Raw genomic sequence first — 22776 nt, 5'->3', positions numbered from 1 at the left:
AAGAGAAGGCTGTGTGGAGACCTCATAGCAGCCTGCCAGTATCTGAAGGGGGCCTATAGGGATGCTGGAGAGGGACTCTTCATTAGGGACTGTAGTGACAGGACAAGGGGTAATGGGTTAAAACTTAAACAGGGGAAGTTTAGATTGGATGCGAGGAAGAAATTCTTTCCTGTTAGGGTGGTGAGGCACTGGAATGGGTTGCCCAGGGAAGCTGTGAATGCTCCATCCCTGGTGGTGTTCAAGGCCAGGTTGGGCAGAGCCTTGGGTGAGATGGTTTAGTGCGAGGCGTCTCTGCCCATGGCAGGGAGGGTCGGAACTAGACGATCTTAAGGCCCTTTCCAACCCTAGTTATTCTATGATTCTATGATTCTAAAGGAACTATCACTTGTGGAAGTCTAATGATTAAGTCCATAATACTTACAATGATGCCCTCCAGTGACCAGGTTATCTTGCTTATGGTTCTTCAAGGCTGGTACTATGGACAGCTTCTAACTTCCTAAGCAGTTACTAAATGTTTTGCTGAGATGCAAAAGCCAAACCTGCTCTCATACAGTGCAAAGTGAGTTAAGATCAGGTTTTAAACTAAAAGAGGGGAGATTCAGGGTAGGTGCGTGTCGTCATTTAAACTCAGTCAGCCATGCAGCTTGCTCTCTCACTCCCCCCTCCTTTTCTCCCCTCCACTCTCAGAGTGATGGGGAGGAGAATTGAAAGAATGCAACTCCCACAGGTTGAGAAAAGAGTAGTCCAGTAACTAAGATATAACACAAACCACTACTGCTACCACCAATGATAATAATAAGGGAAATAACAAGGGAAGAGAATACAACTGCTCATCACCCGCCGACGGATACCCAGCCCAACCCGAACAGTGATCTAACCCTTCCGGGTAACTGCCCCCAGTTTTTATACTGGGCATGACGTGCTGTGGTATGGAATACCCCTTTGGTTAGTATGGGTCAGGTGTCCTGTCTCTGCTCCCTCCCGGCTTCCCCTCCTCCCTGGCAGAGCATGAGACTCACGAAGTCCTTAGTCAGAGTAAACATTACTGAGCAACAACTAAAAACATCGATGTTATCAGCACTGTTCTCAGCCTGAGTCAAAACCACAGCACTGCACCAGCTACTAAGAAGGAGAAAAATGACTGCTACTGCTGAACCCAGGACAGTGTGGAAATTTTTTACAATGTGGTAAAACACTCCTTAGCTGGACTGCTGCAGTGCTGCTCACTGTGGCTGTGATACAAGCCAAGTCACCCGCCTCTACATGATTCTCACTCTTCAGAGGGGAAGTAGAGGAAGACATATGCTAAAACAAAAATAAAGTCCTTTTATGCAGGCACACATTTTTCCTTCTCTCTTGACAACTTCTGTCTTGCTTCCCTTGCCCATTCATTCCAGACTGACATTTGGCTAAAGTAAATGGCTCGATCTAAGAACATTTACGCTCCTTACTTGCTTACTCACTATCCAACAAGAATAACAATCTGTTGTGACCTACAAGTGTGAAACAGAGTTTTGATCTTACGAAATACTCCAGAGATTGAAAATGCAATGGAATCTTGGCCTGTTGGTTAGCTGTCCATACCAGAGGCCGGCACACCTCAAAGGGCTTCATCTATATTGCATAGCTCTGTATTGCTCCTTTCCCTGTTCACCAGGGATATCCATATATCCATAATGAATTTGAAGTTTCAGACAATAACACTTACATAAACAGAGAACCAAACACATGCCCTTCTCATTTACCTCTCAAGCATGAGAAAAATCCCCTGTTTCACAGTGGTGACAGGCTGAGTGGTTATCTGGCAACTTCTCTGGAGTCCAAAGTAATGACTGGCTTAATCTCATTTCCTTCCTTCCTCCTTACTTCCTTACTGGCCAAGCCTGCCAGGTCTTCCCAACTTTTGTTAAGCTAACAGTCTCTTTAGAAATACTGGATATTACTTACAGGAAAAAGCTAAAATTTTACTGTTTCATTTTAACAGTATCTTATGTTTCTTTCAGGTCTGAAGTAGATTTTTCTCTCACAATGTTGATGACACTTTGATAAATTGTAAGAAAAATGCTCCATTCTTTCATTTTTGGTTCTCTAATTTCTGAGCCACCTCATCATCTAGAAAGCAAAACATCTGAAAGCCATCTGCTTGCAGAGAGCACTGCGAGGTATTCCCTTAGAGCTAATACTAATCCTGCTTCAGGGAATGGATCTTTCTGATCCCAAACCCTAAAAACACAGACATGGTAGCATAACTTGTATCTCTAAATGAAGGGAACGTAAAAAAGTCAGAACTATGCATGACTTACATACACAACAAAGGACAATGAAGTTAACATCTTAATTAAAGCTGCGGTAAGTTAACATCTTAATTAAAACTACGGTATTTTACTTACTCCCCAAACTCAGGTTTTACTCTTTTCCCTGATAAATCCTTTTGGTCTATGTTCTCTTCTATTTCACCTGCTGAAGATCTTTGAATTAAAGAAATACTAAATAAACATATTTCAGAACTAAGCTTCGTTACTTTAAGTTTGGCAAAGAGGTTTCTTTCTTTACCAAGAGTTATGCATTGAAAGCCATATCTTTTTCTTTAAGGCCTGAAAAACTATAGCTGGCATGACTACAATGACTGCAGAAGTTTGATCCACATCCATTTTACACCATGTGTGAACTAAGAAACTGACGTTAGTTTCTGTGGATTTGTTCCCCATGCATGGCTATATAAACAAGAGAAGCAAGACTACAGTGATAGAGTGCTTCAGTTCAGGAAAAGGAGGCCTTGATCAGAGCTAAACACAACTCAGTCAGTGAAGAAGGGAACACTAATATTTGACATGTTTTTTCACAGAACTTCTGAAGTATAAATCCATCAAATTACCATTTACCAATCATTTACTGCAAAATAAAGCACACATATTATTAAAAAAAAAAAAAAGATTCCTTTTAATCCAAATAATTAATGATTATGGATCAGGCCAAGAATATCTTAATTAAATCAGTCTGCACATACTGTTTGAATCATGAGTTTAATAAGATATACAAGCTCTGGCTGCAATGGAGTCACTTTTCTACATAACAGCCCATATCCTGGTGTGTTTTGGATTTGTGAATTTGTGACTATAAACTAAAACAGCATTGATAACTCACCAGTGTTTTGACTATCACTGAGCGCTGCTTGGGCAGCGTCAAGGTTTTGTTTTGTTGGGGTTTTTGACATTCCTTTTTCCCACTCTGCCTTCCCAGGCATGTAAGCTGGGAGTGAGAAAGAAGTTGGGAGGCAGCACACAGCCAGGACAGCTGACCTGAACTTGCTAGGGAAATAACATAGAATCAAGTGCTCAGCAATAAAAGCTCAGGGAAAAGAGTTGGAAGAGGGAACATTCAGGGCTACACTATTTGCTTTCCCCAGGAACCATTATGGGTGATGAACCCTGCTTTCCAGGAAGCAGCTAAACATCTGCCTGTCAATGGGAAGTAGTGACTGAGCTCCTTATTTTGGTTTCCTTGTGCTTGCAGCTTTGCCTAATCTATTAAGATCTTTTTATCATGAGTTATCTCACTTCTGTCCTTCTAATTCTCTCTCTCACCCTACTGTGGTTAGTGACCAAGCAACTAGGAAGGAGCTTAGCTTTCAGCTAGCTTCAACCCAATACATAAGAGAAAATAAACAAAATAAATAGAGCCAGGACATATGTACAGAGTCCAGTCAGACATATGTGATTCTAGATCCCAGCTTTTACATTGGGAAGAGTCATCTAGAGTGATCAAGTGGAAAATACCAGAGAACCTGTCCAGCCAAGCAGGAAGCAAAAAACAGACCCCCACTGTCATTCATCAAATTCATCAAGTCTGAGAAAAGCTTAAGGAGATAATATCTGTTACCAGGCAAGTCTACCCATTAAAAAAATCAATTAGTAACAGACATAAAACCAGAACTACATGCAGAGAATGGTGGAAACACCTCAAACTGGGAGATGGGCTTCCCTGAACCTTCACATACTGACAAGGAAAAAGGGAAAACTCAGAGGAAATAGTGTAAGAACAAAATATAAACAATTTTTTATTAGAGAATTGACAAAAAACCTTTCACTTCTGGGCTGGAAGAAACCTTTTATACAGAAAAGCTATGGCCACTGCTGAAGGGCCTTAGGAAGGAAACTTTGTTCTCTGAGCACCAAATCGATTAAGACATTATCCACCCATAGTATATTGATTACTTCTGCTGCCAAAATTTTGCTCTCTAATGAAAGGACACCTAACACTCTGGTACCAGAATCTTCCAGCAGAAATCAGACCAGCATCTCAAAAACTTCTTACTCTCAGTTTATTTTGTTGTTATAAATAAAAAAAAATAAATAAATACAAATAATAAAAAAAAAAACGCAAACAAACCAAAACACCATATGCTCAGCACTGAGTAACTTGCATTTATGCATAGGCTGAGGTTCTTATGCATAGCTGATGCATGTGCATCATATTTATTCAGATATAAGCTACAAAAAGTATAGCACAGTGAGAGCAGGGACCCCATCTCACAGTGCCATGCAGAGAAAAACATTTATAATGACTTCTTCTGCCCCAGTTAATAAGGAAGTTCTCAGGCTTCTGAACTTCATCATTTCAATATCTAAATTGGCAAGGGGTGGTGAAGGATCCCAGAAAGCATCTGGGATCACAGAAGGCATCCACCTTCCCCCACAGGGGAAGAGGAAAAGGAAGAGTCTTGAAAAACGTTGCCCTGTTTACTGGGAGTGGCAGATCCTAATGAATAAAAATGGAAAAGGCACTGGAGATAATTTTGCACTCCCCATATTGAAGCCTGGCTCTGATGCAATACACTGCATACAGTGAAGAAAGATATATAATGTGCATAATTTTGAGTGTCTACTAAAAAATTAATATTAGCTACCTAGGAGTTGCCCACTTCAGTGTCATTCTCCATGAGCTGTGCTACATCTAATTGCTCTAAAACAAATGAATAAAGACAGGCTCTTGAGTGCTCTGCAGCTTCTTCAGTAATTAATCCAGGCCTTTAATTACCTGCATTTGAAAGAGGAAATGAAGATACAAATAGGCTTTGGGGATTATTTTTTTCCTTATAGCTTGTCTCATGCAGCTGAGTGTGATCAAGCCCATGTACGTACAGACAGCAAGTAGAACAGAACTACAGAACTGCTGAGCACCCACAAATACTGCAGAAATCAATAGGAACTGCAGGGACATTACGACTTTGAGAATCTGCTCATCCTTTTTCAGGAGCCTTAGGTAAAAAGCCTTATTCTGAAGCTGTGTAAGAGTTCAGTACTGGTGGGGCTTTTTCTGATTTATTTCCATAGGACAAAATCAGGCTTATCGACAGGCCAAGTCCCAGGACAGGGTGAGGAAGAAAGAAGAAAACCTCTGTCTCAAGAAGTTGAGTAGAGCTCAAATGCATTTCTCAACCGATCTGTGCACATGGACACCCACAAACAGAAGAGTTATTCTATGAGCAACACGTCACTGGACACTGCAAATTAACAGACCCTGCTGAGGTTTCCAATGAGAAAAATCTGTCTGTTATCTGCATGCAACAGCCTAGCTGAGTGCATAGTGTTTGGTGTTCAAGGGTGGTGCAATGAATATATCCTATCGAGCATTTTAAAGCTTGTCTTTATTCCACCTCCCGTTAAGCACTGCCAGAAGAAGGGCACAACTGGTGCATAGTGGTCATAGCACAGGGGTCACAAGCACTTTCAAAGGCGAAGCTCAAAAGGTTCTGAAGAGAAAAGCAACAACGGAATAGACAAATGAGACAATCATCTGCAAAAAATGCCTAATGAGGAAAATAAGAGTAACTGAAATGTCACAATACACAATCTGCCTTCATGTGTATGTTTTGCACACTGAAAGATAGGAAATAAACACTCTTTTTATGTACTACAAAACAAAAACAGAGCTGTGTAGGAAACCTACAATACAAATACACATAATAAGCACCATTTGAAGGACAAGAAAAATATCCAGTTCATACAAAAGGTTTCAGATTACTAACTCTGAAAATATTCCCCCAACCCCTCTATTAATTTTTAGTCAGTATGTCCTGATGCAGGAAACTGTACTCTTACACATTGCAACGTGTTAGGCTGTATGTGGAGGACAGTGCATTTGAAATTTTTGCTACTTTGAATTTTAGCACATTAAAGCTTGAACATAAGAAACAAAACCCCATATTTTTTATAAAGATAATCAATTTCCCCTCATCCATGCATTCTTGTTACTTCTGCAGAGCATCTTAGGAAAAAAAAATACAAAGAAAAGTCAACATAAAAATGAGTATTGCATAATTTTTTAAATTAAAACTCCAGATAGTTAAACCTACCACTCCTCTGCATTGGTGTCCTTGTCGCATTGGTCCTTTGTCCCTGATTAACTTTGGTAATGTCCCCTATTTTTCTGCATCAGAATTGATAGATGCAATCAATAGGCAGGGCAAATGCATTTAGAAGCACACACCAGAGTATTCTGGAGTAATGTATTAAAATCCTGTGTGAAACACCTGACCAATTACTGTTTAATGCTGAATATTTAAATTTGCTCTCGTTTCATGAGTGAAGACAGCTTTTTCAGAAAAGCTGGTATTGGTTGTTTTTAGAGGAAAATAAGAGTAGATCCCCAAAACACCCTCCTGGAAATGTGACTTGTGTCAGGGAGCAGCAAAAAACATCTTTTTGCCTCAGTCTTCCCCAAGGTCTACCATACCTCTGTGATTAGTGGAAGGGGTCATGGAGATCTATCAGCAGCGCATGAAGAGTGTGGAGAGAGCTGGCCAACACCCTTGCAAGGCCACTCTCTGTTAGGCATAGATTGTTATCCAGGACAAAATTACTAGATTTGTGGATGAGGGAAGAGCAGCGGATATCATTTACCTTTGACTTCAGAAATATGCTTGACTGTCTCATAATATTCTTGTATGCAAGTTATGATGTTATGATCTGGATTGGTAGGCAATTAGATGGGAAAAGCTGCTTGGATAATCAGTCTTGGAAGACAGTAAATAGTTTACATCATACTGTATCTGGAGGCTAGTAACAAGTGAAGTACCACAGAGGTGTATCCTAGAACTTGTCCTTTGCACTATATTTTCCAATTATTTGGATGAAAGTGGTTGTATGCACTTTCATCAGGTTTGCAGATGACATCAAATTAGGAGAAACAGCTGATACACTTGAGAGCAGGACTTCTGTTAAAAGGGACCTATACAGACTGGAGGAATGAGCCAGCAGGAACTTAATGAATTTCAACAAGGACAAATTCAAAGTACTGTACCTGGGAAGGAATAATGCAACAATGCAGGTAGGGGAGTGACTGGCTGGGGAACAACTGTACTGAAAAGGGCCTCAGGCAAACAGCCGGTAGTATGCCATGGTAGCAAAAAAAACAAGTCTATCCTGGTATCCTAGGTTGTATTATTCAGAGCTATTATTATAGCAAGTAGATAAAAGCACTTGATAGACCTCATCTCAAATACTGCATTCAGTTTTGCCCCCTCAATACAAGACAGACATTGACAAACTGGAGCAAGTTCAGCAGAGTTCAGTGCTACCCAAGAAGGTCAGGAATCTGGAGCATTTTCCCTATTAGTAGAGGCTGCTGTAATTGGGCTTGTTCAGCTTGGAGATAAGAAGGCTTCACAGGAAACTAGTTGCAGCTTTCTAATATCTACATGGAGGACACAAAGACGATGGGCCCAGGTTCTTCATAGTAGTGCATGATAGGAAGAAGAGAAACAGCAGGCATGAATTGAAATAAAAGACTGAGACTTGCTAAAGGAAAGATTTTTTTCATCACTTGGACAGACAACCACTGGAACAGGTTACTCAGAAGGGTTGTGCAGTTTCTTTCCTTGGAGATTTTCAAGACAGAAGTAGATAAAGCCCTAAGTAACACAGTTTGACCTCCTAGTTGACCCTACTTTGAACATAAGGTTGGAATAAAGACCTGTTTAGGTCCCTTTCAAACTGAGCTATTCTATGATGCTATGATTGTACTATCTGTCTAGTATAGAAGGTCTCAAAATCGCTCTATATTGGACTTCTCGTAAGTACCATCATGAGACAGTCCAATATTTCTTTTCCAGGCTATGGTACCTAATATATCCCCTTGATAAGACCAAATTGAAAATACAGCTGAATCACAGAAGTATTGAGGTTGGAAGGGACCTCTCAAGATGTCTAGTCCATTCCTTCTGCTCAAGTTGGGTAAGCTAGAATAACTTGCCCAGGAAAGGCAACGTATGCAGAGAAATTTTTCACTCACTCCACTATTAAAGTTCACTCCTCACCAGATATCCTTGATTAAAAAAAAAAAACCAACAAAAAAAGAAGGCCATAGCATCCAGTGACTTCCTCACTTGCAATTACTAACACAGACACCAATCCGGCTTCTCCTCTTAAAAGCAGCAAAAATATACTAAGCACTCCTAGCACAAACTTAGTGAAGTCCCAGAACCGTGCAAGTCTGACAGAAGGTGACCAAAGCAAAGACAGATATTTCCTATGAAAACAAAACGGACCTAGTCTATCCAAGTTCTGATTAAAGTGTCCAAGAAAACTTTTGGGGCCTTACTTTCTTTCAACTCACTTAAACCTAACTGCAATATATGAAGCTGAACTTGAGAGCCAAATCCTTCCTAGAGCAACAAGAAATAGTGCTATGGACCCCTAAGCTGGAATTGTCAAATGCTGTAGTAGCAGAGTAGATCAGGATTTTGTTAAAATGTTACCTAGGACTTGATATGCATTTGTGCAGCTGTCTTCATATATCCTGAATGATTTTTAAATTTCTGCCCACCTTAATATAAGCATAGGAGAAAGTAAGAAAGCAATTAATTAAGCAATATGGAGGCAGGACTAAAGACTTTCCCTAAAGCTATTTGGGAAAATGAATTTTAAATATACTAAAGAATAATATTCTAACTTGTTAGATATAAAGACAGTATATTTCTCCCTCAAAAAGGGTTACATTTTCTCATGTCAAGTGCCCAATGAGTTATTTAAGAACTGATTAACTTTTAATTTCACTAGCTCTAACCAATATTTCATCCAAAATAGAGGAAGTTATCATTGTTTTTATTAAAGATCTGGAGATTTACTCATTCACTTTCATAACTCAGTGGCTATAATTATAATTTAGATGTCTGGATCTACCATGTGTTATAATGTCTCTTAAGTGAATTACAGATATAGACTTTATAATATTTCTGGGTCTTTTTTCCAAGACAGATATGTTTCCTAAGCTGTTCATGAAAAAATTTTACCTTATCCAAACAAAGACAAATCTCTAGTGTTTATGGAGTTATCTCTCTTCCTCACTAAAATAGAAGTTATCTGAACCAATAAAGCAGGTTATCCCTGCTTCTCTCCTCTGGAGATTAAACACCTCTGCTGCTGCCAGTAGGACATTGCATTTATGTGCCTTTGTCTCAAAGAAAATATATCTATTCTTCACCAGCTTATATTAAGATAAAAGGAAAATGATTTTCAAGAACATGAAGGACAAAATGTTAATCAGGCATAGTCAGCAGGCATTTACCAAATCATGCTTGACCATTCTGATTGCCGTCTATGATGAAATTACTAGCTGTATGGACCAGGAAGGAGCAATGGATACAATATACCTTGGTTTTCCTAACACTTTTGACATAACCTCCCACAACACTGATTCGGAATCTGACAAACTATGGGCTGACTGGACTGTTAGATATGTTGAAAACTGGCTGGACACTGGGCTCATAGTAATCAGTGGCTCCATGTCCAGTTGGCAGTCAATAATACAAAGAAAATCACAGAGTTGCTTCTGGGACTGACATAATTCCTCATGTTAGACGCAGGGACTGTGAGAATGAAGACCTTGGGCCCACTGTAGGAGAGGATCTGGTTTGAGACCATCTTAAAAATCTGAACATGCACAAGTCCGTGGGTCCTGATGAGATCCATCCACGGGTCGTGAAGGAGCTGGTGAATGAAGTTGCTAAGCCACTGGCCATCATATTTGAGAAATCCTGGCAGTCAGGTGAAGTTCCCGATGACTGGAAAAAGGGAAATATAACCCCCATTTTCAAGAAGGGGAAAATGGATGACCCAGGGAATTACAGACCAGTCAGTGTCACCTCTGTGCCTGGCAAAATCTTGGAGCAGATTCTCCTGGAAGGCATGCTAAGGCACATAAAAAACAACAAAGTGCTTGGTGACAGCCAGCATGGCTTCACTGAGGGGAAATCCTGCCTTACCAATTTGGTGGCCTTCTATGATGGGGCTACAGAACTGATGGGCAGGGGTAGAGCAGTTGATGTCATCTACCTGGACTTGCGTAAAGCATTCAACATCCTTGTCTCTAAATTGGAGAGACATCAATTTGATGGATGGACCACTCAGTGAATAAAGAACTTATTAGATGGCCGCACACAAAGAGTTGTGGTCAATGGCTCAATGTCCTGCTGGAGACCAGTAACGAGTGGTGTCCCTCAGGGATCAGTGTTGGGACCGGTCTTGTTCAACATCTTTATCACTGACATGGACAGTGGGATTGAGTGTGCCCTCAGCAAGTTTGCCAATGACGCCAAGCTGTGTGGTTCGGTTGATACGCTGGAGGGAAGGAATGCCATCCAGAGGGACCTCGACATGCTTGTGAGGTGGGCTGATGCCAACCTCATGAAGTTTAACCATGCCAAGTGCAAGGTCCTACACCTGGGTCAGAGCAATCCCAGGCACAGCTACAGGTTGGGCAGAGAAGAGATTCAGAGCAGCCCTGTGGAGAAGGACTTGGGGGTGTTGGTCGGTGAGAAAATGAACATGAGCCGGCTTCAGTGTGCACTTGCAGCCCAGAAAGCCAACCGTATCCTGGGCTGCATCAAAAGGAGTGTGACCAGCAGGTTGAAGGAGGTGATCCTGCCCCTTTACTCTGCTCTTGTGAGACCTCACCTGGAGTATTGTGTGCAGTTCTGGTGTCTTCAACATAAAAAGGACACGGAACTGTTGGAACAAGTCCAGAGGAGGACCATGAGGATGATCAGGGGACTGGAGCACCTCCTGTATGAAGACAGGCTGAGGAAGCTGGGGCTGTTCAGCCTGGAGAAGAGAAGGCTGCATGGAGACCTCATAGCAGCCTTCCAGTATCGGAAGGGGGCCTACAGGGATGCTGGGGAGGGACTCTTCATTAGGGACTATAGTGACAGGGCAAGGGGTAATGGGTTCAAACTTAAACAGGGGAAGTTTAGATTGGATATAAGGAAGAAATTCTTTCCTGTTAGGGTGGTGAGGCACTGGGATGGGTTGCTCAGGGAGTTGTGAATGCTCCATCCCTGTCAGTGTTCAAGACCAGGTTGGAGAAGGCCTTGGGTGACATGGTTTAGTGTGAGGTGTCCCTGCCCATGGCAGGGGGGTTGGAACTAGACGATCTTAAGGTCCTTTCCAACCCTAGCTATTCTATGATTCATCAGCAACCTGAGTCATGAGAAATATTTTCACTTCATATTTTTACTTACCAGCAAATATGAGGACAGTACTAAACGGAGGTAAAGTTGATACAATAAATGGTCGAGTTTCAATTCAGAGCAGTCTTGAGAAACTTGTAAACTAGGTCAACTAGAATTTCCTAAAGCTCAATAAGGAGAATTGCAAAGCTCTGTGCCTGGAAAGAATAACCTCATGCAGAAGTACTGTTGGAAAATGGCTTTTTGAGTCCCAGCCCTTCTGAAAGGACCAGGGGCCATAGGGGATGCCTGTCTGAATATGAGCCACCGTAAAGTCTCCCTTTAAAAGTTGCAAGGCAATACTGGGCTACATTAAGAAAAGTGTAACCATCAGGTCAAGGGAGTTACTGCACTGAAGAGGCTGTATTTGGAAAGCTATGTTCAGTTTGGTGCTCTGCAGTTCACGAAAGATGCTGAGAATTTGAAGAAGGTCCAGTAGAAGACGATAAAGTTGGTCAGCAAATGATCCATTAGAAGAGATTGAGAGAGCTGGGCTTTTTTAGTCTGGCAAAGATGGTGATCATTAATAACAACCTACAGCTACTTGAAAAGTAGCTACAATGACAATGGAGACAACGTCATCAGATACGGCCAATGGCAAAATAAAGGGCAACAGGGAGTAGCTGCACTTAGGTAGATTGATGGACATTAAAAAAAATTTGTTCACTAGAAAGATAGTTTAGCACTGGAATATATTATTCACATAAGTGTAATTTCCATCCTTAGAGGTTTTCAAGATTGGTTAGACAAAACTGCAGCTGACTTGATGTAGAGTTGCTAACAGTCCTACTTCAAGCAGAAGGACGCACTAACAGGCATCACTTCCAAAAAATTTGTAATAATTCTCTGAACGTGAGATTTGTCTTTACTCCAGAGATTGTTCTCTAGTGATCTTTATTCTTCTGCATACATTCACTGTGACACTTTGCTGTTCCCAGAAGGAGCACTGGGTATGCCTGGCATTCACTACTATAACCACAGTTTATGTAGACATTCTTGAATACAAAATACAGAGTCTAGATACTGCTGACAATGCAGTCACAGCAAGAAAAAGCTGACCTTAGGCAGTGAGTAGAATTTCCAACCAGTTTCCATTGTGGTTTTTTTGCTGCAGCCATAATATTGACAGTACCTGAGCTAAGCAGCTTCTAGCTAGATCAACTTGTTCGTCTCAACTGCAGCTGCTGTAACACAGATATACCACAAATCCAGCACTCACAAGCCATAGGGATCTTCAGAAGCTTCTCTCAGCTGTTGACCAGCCCTGGAGCTCTGGCTGGTCAACAGCTATTTCCTGCAGTTTGGATAATAAAGCTTTTACAACTTTCATGCAAGTAGATAAAACCAAGTTATGCCTCTGAGTTACTAGAGAACAGCAGTAACACCCAATTTTTTCATTTTCCTTCTAACAAAATAATAAAATAGTAATTCCATAAAAGGAAATAGTAATTCCAAAAAGGAAAATATGCAGCACATCTGGGGTTACAACTGGTATCACCGCACTTGAGTAGCAGAGGCTACTCAAGAGTGTTGCTCACAGTAGTTAAAAAAATTTACAGTAGTTAAAAATTTTTTAAAAAAGCTACATTTCAATTCAGTGCAGATTCATACTTGCTTCATAAGAAAAAAAAAATCCTTTTATTTAAGCTGACATGAAGCTATTTTGTTACGGCTTAAGCAGCTGCCCTTATAAAACATTAGATTCTCAATTGGATCAAACTAATTTGACTTACAATAAATGGGAGGAACGGTTTAATTAGCACCATTGAATATACTCTGCACCAGACTAGATTTTTGTCTCTGCATCAGGCAGAACTCATTAAAAAAGAGAACTCAACCTTTTGCTCATAATTACCTTTGGAAGACCAGCACTTGAGACAATTTTCTAATCGCAGAAGAGGAACTGCACTAAGCTACCATTCAAATGCATCTATTAATTTAGTTTTATTTTCTGCTCAGCCTTCCAAAACTAATTATTTAACACTGAGGTTAGGAACCTGGAGAGTGTGCCTCAAGAGGGATGGGGCAGAAGGTCTCCTGAGCCTTGAGGGCAGAGGAAGGTTCAAACATAATTTTTGTGAAACTGCATAATGAAAAAAGGCCCCCACAAACAAACCCTGGAAAAGGAATGCCTTCCAGCATTGGTTTTGTCTTCACAGATGTCTTAAAAGATTGGAGAGTAACATGGCAGATTAAATTCACTGTTGATAAATGTGAAGTTATGCATACAGAAAAAAGAGAATGACAGGCTTTGAACTGACCATAATGAGCCAGAAAATACAGCTCAGATTTCCTCTATGACAGTAGCAGTCAAGAAAGCAATCACTGAGATCACCTCTGATGAAGAACATGTACATGGATAGAATCATCGGGTTTCCTGCTCTGCATTTATTACCTAGAAGGCATGCTCTGACCTCATAATACACACATAGCAATGTGCAGACAATAAACCATCTGGAGCAATCATTTTAAAATAAATATCAAAATAGATTTTGTGACTGGGAGGAAACTTTGCTTTTTCACGCAATGTAATTCATCATCATCCAACTGGCCAGCACAAGGTTCATACACCGGTGTTTCTGATGAATAGCTGTAATACAGGTGGCATACAGAAGAAAGAGCACTAGAGTCACTACAGTAACCACATCAACCAAATACTTTTCCTTGCAGGAAGCAAGGCTTACACCAAGTTTAAGACACCTTTGGCTGTGCTTTAAACACAGCCAAAGATCAAATTAAAGAGTCGTAATAGAACAGAAAGGACCTCAGCAGTACCTCTGAGAGGAACCTCAGCATCTTCCAAGATTCATCTCTAAGTCTGCAGGTTGTCTAGTGAGTGATCTCAGTGTTGTCTTGCACATAAGAATGACTTCACTCGCTCAGCCCAGCAAGTCTCTGCTTTACTGTCATCCTATGTGTAGATTTTCATAAACGCCACTTACTGTTACTACAGCTGCATCATAGATGGGAAGCTGCTATAAAGAAATGTATAAGCACTTTCTAAAAGGCAACTTTCTCTCTGTTAACTTACTATGATAGCATCTTGACCTACTAACCTATTGACAATCAATCCTTGTTTCACTGCATAACTTCAAGTATTGATAATACAAAGAAACAAGTTAATATGTAACATTGTTCACTACCAGGTGCTGCAGAATCCTACAAATCTTTCAAAGGTTATTGCTTTCTTTAATGACCTTGTCTAAATTAGGCTTCAGTACTTACAGCAGTATTCAATACATGTAATAGCTACTGTCACTGTTTAAACCGAATATGTTTAACCAACCACTTTCATCTAAGCATCAATAAGGAAGATGGAAAAGTGCATCACAGAAAATGCCTGATTTAAAGCCTCAAAGAGAGTAACTGCGATGGCTGTGGTTGTGGCAATAAGGAAAACATTGAACAGTAACAAGAAGTATGGAGACTGATGAAAGACTCAGCACTGCAGCTGGATGATACCACCTGGAATCCTCAGATACAGTGTCACTAGAACCCTGCATTGTAGTCTTGTTGCTCAAAAAAAGCATTACCCCAAACCCACACTAATTATATCTTGTATCTTAACAGTCCAAATTAACACAACAGTGATCTCTAACAATATGCTACTTAAATTTTAGCAAAGAACCGTGTCTACCTTAGATAATTAAACTAGATTTCTATTTTTCATTTCACCTCATTAACTTTAGTTATTTTTTACCACATCTTTCATATAAACCACAAGCAATACGATTCATTAAGTCAGAATAATTATACCATCCCATGAAAAAAAGCCTCAGATTTACCTGCTAAAAATAACTACTAGACAAGAAGTTTAGGGCTAGGTGGTATTTTCATGTAGTTTAGCATATCCTTCTTTTAATTTAATGGCTGAATGGGTTGAAAGATCTTCTAATTTGCACCAACTTGACCAACACTAGAAGTTGACAACTTCTCAGAAATAGACTTGGAATCTGTTAAACCAGGCCTAAGTTTTTTATATCTTTCTCAAAGAAGAGAGTGATTTAAGAATTCAGGCCACAGAAAAGCACAGGAAGATTACTCTGTACTACTGAGGGAAGCAAGATTTGTTCTTAAAAGAAATGCAGAGAAAATGCAATTTAAGAAAACCCTAGCTATATAAAAAAGGTAATGTGTTATGACAAAGGCACAGGAATTATACCTAGAAAAATGCACTTTTTACAGCTGCAATTCAATTATTCTGAAGTATCTTAAGGTGAGACTTGAATATAAATTGAAGGAAACAAGATTAAAATCTAAATCATAAAAAATACTACATTTTATGGTGTTTCACCAGAATTACATTTAGCAAAATAGTGAATTACATCGTTTCACAAACATAATTCACATGAAGATAAGCTCTGTGAATTTAACCACAAAAAAAAACTTATGGTAGACCCTAAATAAAAATCTCTATTTTAAATCCAAGATTTTCTGTACCATACAAGTGATTAAAAAATGAATATCATTCAGAATTGTTAAAGGAAGAAATCTATGTAGAATTAATAAAAGAAACACACTTCAAAAGTTCAACTCCTTCATCAATGAGTCAGTGCACTGCTATGCCTCAGAGCAGCATGCACATGAACAATATCCGATATGAACAGAAATATTATTAAATGGGTATCACTACTGGGGTGGGGGGAATATTGCTTTTTTCTGTAAATGAGTAAAATGAGTAAAGACACAAAGAAAAACATGTTTGCAATAAATTAAAGCCTCTGAAGCTTCTAAAAATAATTATGATATGAATCTTCCCACATGTACAGGCACAAAGGATTTCTTAGCTCTGAGGAAGCTCAGAAAAAAAATCTTTCAGTCTATTAACCTCTTGCAGGGTAAAGAACACTAAATATCTGAGAGGCAATCAAGGCAATTTATTTGGGCACCACTTTCCAACAACCTTAAAGAACATTTCTGCTCAAGACACAGAAGTATTTATCTATTAAGTAATGGAGTTTCCAAATCTTCTTGTTCCTCCTCTTTTTTTCTATTTTAAATACGTTATCTTCCCCTCTCCTAGGAGCTTTCCCCATACTCCCTGATATAAAAAGCATTTATCCACTTCCGTGGCCTGTGGATCAGGCTCTTAATCACATGCCCACTTACTGTAAACATTCACCATAGAAATGATGCAAAAATAATACAACCAATTTTTCTCTTCCCAATCCCTTCTTCTCCTTGTAACCATACCAGCACTGCACATCAGTGCAGCAGACAGGAGCTCTCCCTGACTGTTGCTCCAGTGGGGTTGGGAAGTGGCAGAGCAGGTGCCTGGGGAGGTGTATGGGGTCTGCAGATTTGGGGATGCCATCGCCTGCATCTGTAGTGTTGTGGCTGCAAGTACAGGTCGGGCAGTAGGGTTTGGGCTTTGGTTTTGGGGTGGGTTTGGCAGAGGCAGAGTTAATGCTGCTGCCAGCACAGGCATTGCAAACTATGGCCAAGAGGCAGACCAGCCCCAGGAACTTCTGGATGCATGGTTCCAATGGTGGCATGTCCCAGCCCATGTGGTTGCAAATTGTGGTGGAGAGGCATAAGCAACATGCCGGAAGCCACTCAGGGTTTGGCTGCTGTGCACTGGTAGAAAGAAGAGAGCGAGGGGGATGAAACTCTTACTGCTTGCTGCTCCAGTAGGCTCTGGATGTGTGGGAGCAGCTGCCTGTGGAGATGTATGGGCACTGTCAAGGCAAAGGAGAAGCATCAGTTGCACCATGTAGAGACTGGAAAACCCCTATCTATGAGAACTAAGACTCTGAATTGCAGAAGATTAACGTGGATATTAAAAGGGACTCTCAGGGCCATTAGAAAGCCAAAACTTTGTCTAACATGCTATGAGACAGTTCTGTTAAGTCAACACCCTTGGGTTTTTGCTGTCTAGGAGCAGAGCAATGTAGAATTTTCAAAAGCATAAGAACTGCTTTCAAAAGCCAAAACCAGTACTTTTCAGCCATTTGAGCATGGAACAAGCACACAGGTAGTACTATGATCCTTAGATGTATCTTCTCAGCATTGAGGAGGTGCCACAGGAAGATTTCAGATGTGGTACAGCGAGACACATAGCAAATACATTCAAAAGAAATCAGGTTATGCCATGTCTTTCCATTAGACAGGTTCAGCCTAAGCAGATATAACCGAAATGCATCTTGCCCACATTTCTACTAGTCAGAAAGACTAACTCAAAGCTTCCTGAAAAAGAGCTAAGAAGAAAGTTAAAACCAGACCACTTGATGATCCTCATCTCTTAAATTGTAAAGCCTTGTCTTATGTGAACATCAGTTGGTTCATGAGCAGAGCAACTGCTCTGCCTTGCTGTGAGCAGAAGCTGCAGTTTCTCCTTCCAGGAATTCATAAAGTGAGGCTGATCTTTGGAAATCTATTGTATTTTGATTAATCCACAGAGGTTGAGCTGTTGAATGAAACTCCTTACACTCTCAGTTGCACAGAGGTGCTGCCCTGCTCTGCACTTCCTGTTCAAAGAGAGAGGCCTTCATCAACAGCAATTCATTTTCCACCCTTGCTTCACCAAATGGACATAAACTGGTCACTTTCTATCATTTTTCAAAGTTTTTTGGAAACGAGAAGGATGAGAATGTGTTGGCTTCACCTGCACTCTCCTTAGAAACAGGAGGGACTTGCTTGGTCTTCTGCTCATTGCTGCAAGGTTGGACACCCTGGTCCTTCTTTATGGTTGTAAGGCAGCACCCCAGGGTGCTCTTTCTCCCTTTGCTGGAAGGCCAGGAAAATTTGTGTCTGCTAACTTATATATTGTCAAGTAAATGCAAGGAGCAGCTGCTAGTATGTAGGAAGAAGGATCTGCTAGGCATAGAAGAAGGCCGTTCAAAACACAGGGAAAGTGTTGGATAAAAGGAGAAGGGGAATTTATCTGGTCCTTAGTTTTTTCAAGTGGTATAAATATATGGAAGAAAACAGAAGGAAGAAAACTTTTTCTTAAAAATCAGAAAGAAAGAAGGAAAACTATTAGGCAAAGATGTGACAGGATCAGCATCAGCTTACACCTTTTCACTGTGGCAATGCAATGCAGAAGCATCATCTCCAATACAGAGAATCTCTTTCCTGACATCCACTCTAGAGCGGCAAAGGTGCCACTTCCCAGTACAAGGCAGGAGCAGCACCTGCTTTCCACTGCAAACGAGGACAAGAAGACAGCGCTTACATGGAACCAGCTCCATTTTCAACTATCATATACTCCACACTGAAGAAACAACCATGAGCCATCCACTTCTCAAACCAATGCTGAAAGGAACAACTGCATCCTTCATCATCCTAGTTGCAAGGTAGCCTGCTCTGCTGTAATTCAAGGAACAGTCCAGTTATAAAGTTTAGGTTTCAAAGACTAATTTCTCCAAAGCCAAGAAAATCTGTAAAATGTCTTTTTGAGTTAGAAAATGCTGTACCAATGCTGACTGTTTCATATTTTAAATAGTGTAATCATTGACACTAGAGCTGTTTTACCAAAATTTGGTAATTAAAACCAAGTGATGATATTTATACCAGCTAAGCAACAGCTGTAAAATATACAGCTACTACTTCTGGCATAGATTACACATGCAATAGAAGTGGAAATAGTTTATTAAACAGCTGAACAAATTGTGGGGAGGTAAGGGGGCTGTTGCTCAAACATGCAACTGGAAAAATCACAAAACCAGCACTAAATTCCCAAGTCAGGGTAAAAGCTGAAATATTGATGTCATAATAATAATAGCAGTTGTTAACCACCCTAGAGCCAAAAGAAAAGCCTTCAGTTCCTGCTCGAGAAGACAAATGCTCCTGTGCTTCTGTAATGATGATCATGAATGTGGATGAATAGAAGTAGTAGTAATGAGAACCTGTACTAAGATACTACCCAAACCACTTGGAGAAATCAAAGGTATATTGAGGACATAAAGAACACATGGCAGAGCACAGGCATTTCATACAGGGTTTTTACGAAAACACTTTTAGATAATGCTCATAAAGTACAGGACTACACTTATAAACACTATCTGACACAGCTAAAATGCTCATCTAAATACTAGTAAGGCAAGTGTGAAACCAACTGATTAGGAAGGATCAAAAATTACACAGCCTTATGTCTCTGGACAGGAAGTGGCAGGTCAGAATTTCAGGCCTGGAAACTGAGCAAAGAGCAAAGTTTTAGGGAATGCTTTTCAGAATGCTTGGGTCATCACAAGTCACATATTCTCAAGTGAAACCATAATTTTGTCAAAACTGTGGTGCAGTAGGCCTGGGGAAAGGAGACAATTTTGTAACAGTGGTGAAAAGTACAGGTTAAAGTCCGTGGTCATTGTCATGAAAAAGAATATAGCCTTTAGAAGGCTGAACTGAATCAGGAAATGGTGTTGAAGAGTAAGGCTGGTAAAGCCAAGGGTTTTTAAGAGAGAGAAAACACAGAGGTAGCATCAAATTACTCTCAGATAATAACTTCCCTGAGACCTATGAAAGTTTCCATGTACTGAAGTGGGGAGCACAAGCAGAATTTGTAAAACACTGAGGCATCCTGCATTGCTACTTGGCTCGTGGCAGTGGTACCTCTAAAGAACAGCAATCCCAAGGGCTTACACACAGCCAAAAGACTAAACAGAGAGGTACTGTGAAGCTCAAGCAAACAGAACAGTGTCTACTTGTTACTATTTCAATACTGCCAATATCAGGTCCCTGATAACACCTTCATTTTACTGCCCACCCTCCAAATCAGGCCTTTTTTCATATATAAGTAATGTAAATCCTTTCTGATACAACCATGCTGTAGGTCCTTTCTAAACTCCAGTTTGCACACCTGCCTTGTGGTCACCTCAAACTCCTCAGAGGTTTTTGGCCCCTGACTTCAACCTGCCAGTTCTGACTGAACCTCAGCCTCATTTCTTCTCCAACATTCTTCACTCTCTTCTCCCAAGTTACAGCAACCCTTAACAAAACCCTCAACTCCCTGCCTACATTAAATGTAAAAGAAGAAAAGAGCAGAGAAAGAGTGTTTGCTACTTGCCAGCTACATGAACTCACCAGACTGCTCAGCTCTTTCTGCTCTTCCCTCTAGTGCTCCAGATGAGAGCACAGCGTAGGGGACAAGGGAGAAGAGATGAGTTCAGCATATTTCTCTGTCAGACTTAATTGGATGCTTCTGCCTCTGAAAGTGAGGAAGTAAGGTAGCAGAAAGCTCTTGAAAAAAAAAAATAAAAATAATAGAAGTAAAAAATTAAGCAAGACAGGGTCCAAAAACACAGAGACAAGCTGAAGACCTGAAGGTCCCAGGTCTGATCAACACCCCAAATGCCTAAGACAATTCAAAACACTGACAAGCTACCCACCCTAATTAGACATTCAGGAAGAAAGGGTCAAGTTTAGGTCTTCTCAGGAGTAGCAATTAGGCTCCTGGCAGGACACAAAACCAGAGCTAGAAGCAATATATCATGAAGGACCTTTCACACAGATCAGCTTTCATCCAGAGAGCAGTGATGTTCGGTGGCCACACTGCCTCTGGCAGAAAAGGATGAGAAAAGAGACACCACCAACATTCAGAAGACAGAAGAAAATAAAAAAGCATCTAACAGTGCAAACTACTGAAGAATGCTGCAGAAGCAGTCCTGAAAACTGATTAAGACAGCTTCTTCCACTGTATGCTGAAAAGTAGCTATCCAGCATCTTCAACATGCACATAATGGTTGCTGCGGACACAACTTCACAATAGTAAGGTACTGCTAGGTCAGGCGTGACATTAAAGAAAAAAAGGGGGAAGGGGAAAGGAGGATGGAGTTCCATCAAATACTCCTGTCTCACTGAGTTTGTGAAGAAGATATGTATGTTAAGTTTCAATATGGCATCTAAAAGCTATGAGAAAGCAATGACTGAGGAAAGAGGAATGTAAAAAGGACAAAGAACAAAAGGGTTACATTTCTGTACAAAACCTAAGTTTGTTTTCTATACAGGCATTAGTAGTCTTTTGTTAACGATAGCAAGAATGAAGTCAAACAAATCAATGAACAGGACAACTGGTGCAGAGTTTACAGAATTAAAACTAAAAAAACAAAACACTTAGGAAATTACTCAACTTTCCCTGCAAAATGTTCACTACTTTATACTATTATGTACAAAACATAGCATTGACACTTTTCTAGGCCATCTTTGATTCAATATGTATACTATGTAGCTTTAGATTTGTGGAGATCTTTACGAAATGCATTTTGTAATTTCTAAAATACTAGGTTGTAGCATTTTAATTAAACATCAGCCATATAACAGAACTAATCTCACTTTTCTAAAACACAGTGCATATTAATACGCTGTGTATACAGCATTCATTTCAGTCAGTCAATCAGAAAGTTGGGCAGCTGAAATGTGAAGTAAACATTCATTTGGGATAAAACTGGAAGTGGTAGATTTACATTTTAGTCACAGCACTGCACTTCTCTACTGTGATCTTTTGCTAAAAAATACTATTACTCTGCCCATTTTCAAAAGTATGTGCTTCATTTCACTTTTAAATTTACTGGTGTTTACTACTGTAACCCAGAAGTAATGAACATGGGATGACACAGGAATGCTCAGAACAAATTCAAGGTATTTTCCTGATAGAAATGTGTAGCTGACAGCTTCACAGAATGGCAGGTGCCTCCATATATGATGGGTTGACCCTGGAGGACACCAGGTGCCCACCAAAGCTGCTCCATCACTCCCCTCCTCAACTGGATATAGGAAAGAAAACATAACAAAAGGCTCATGCGTCAGGATAAGGACAGGGAGAGATCACACACCAATTACTGCCATGGGCAAAACAGACTTAATTTGGGGAAATCAATTTAACTTATTCATGAACAAATCACAGTAGGATGAGAAATAAATCCAAACCTTAAAAACACCTTCCCTCACCCCTCTCGTCTTCCTAGGCTCAACTTTAGTCATGAATTCTCCAGCTCCTCTCCCTGCAACAGCAGTAGGGATGAGGAATGGAGGTCGTGGTTAGTTCACCACACGTTGTCTCAGCTGCTCCTTCCTCCTCAGGGGAGCACTCCTCACACTCTTCAGCTGCTTTCCCACAGCAGACAGTCCTCCACTAACTTCTCCAATGTGAGCCATTCCCATGGGCTGCAGTTTTTCATGAACTGCTCCAGCGTGGGTCCCTTCCACAGGGTCACAGGTCCTGCAGCAAACCTGCTCCAGCATGCTCTCCTTTTTCCATGGGCCACAGGTCCTGCCAGGATCCTGCTCCAGCACAGGCTTCACACAGGGTCACAGCCTCCTTCAGACATCCCCCT

The sequence above is a fragment of the Pezoporus wallicus genome, unplaced genomic scaffold (genome assembly GCF_028554395.1).
Source record: "Pezoporus wallicus isolate ANWC-B61680 ecotype Strahan unplaced genomic scaffold, APGP_CSIRO_Pwel_v1 contig_6658, whole genome shotgun sequence".
Lineage (NCBI taxonomy): Eukaryota > Metazoa > Chordata > Aves > Psittaciformes > Psittacidae > Pezoporus > Pezoporus wallicus.
Note: the sequence above shows the minus strand (reverse complement) of the source record.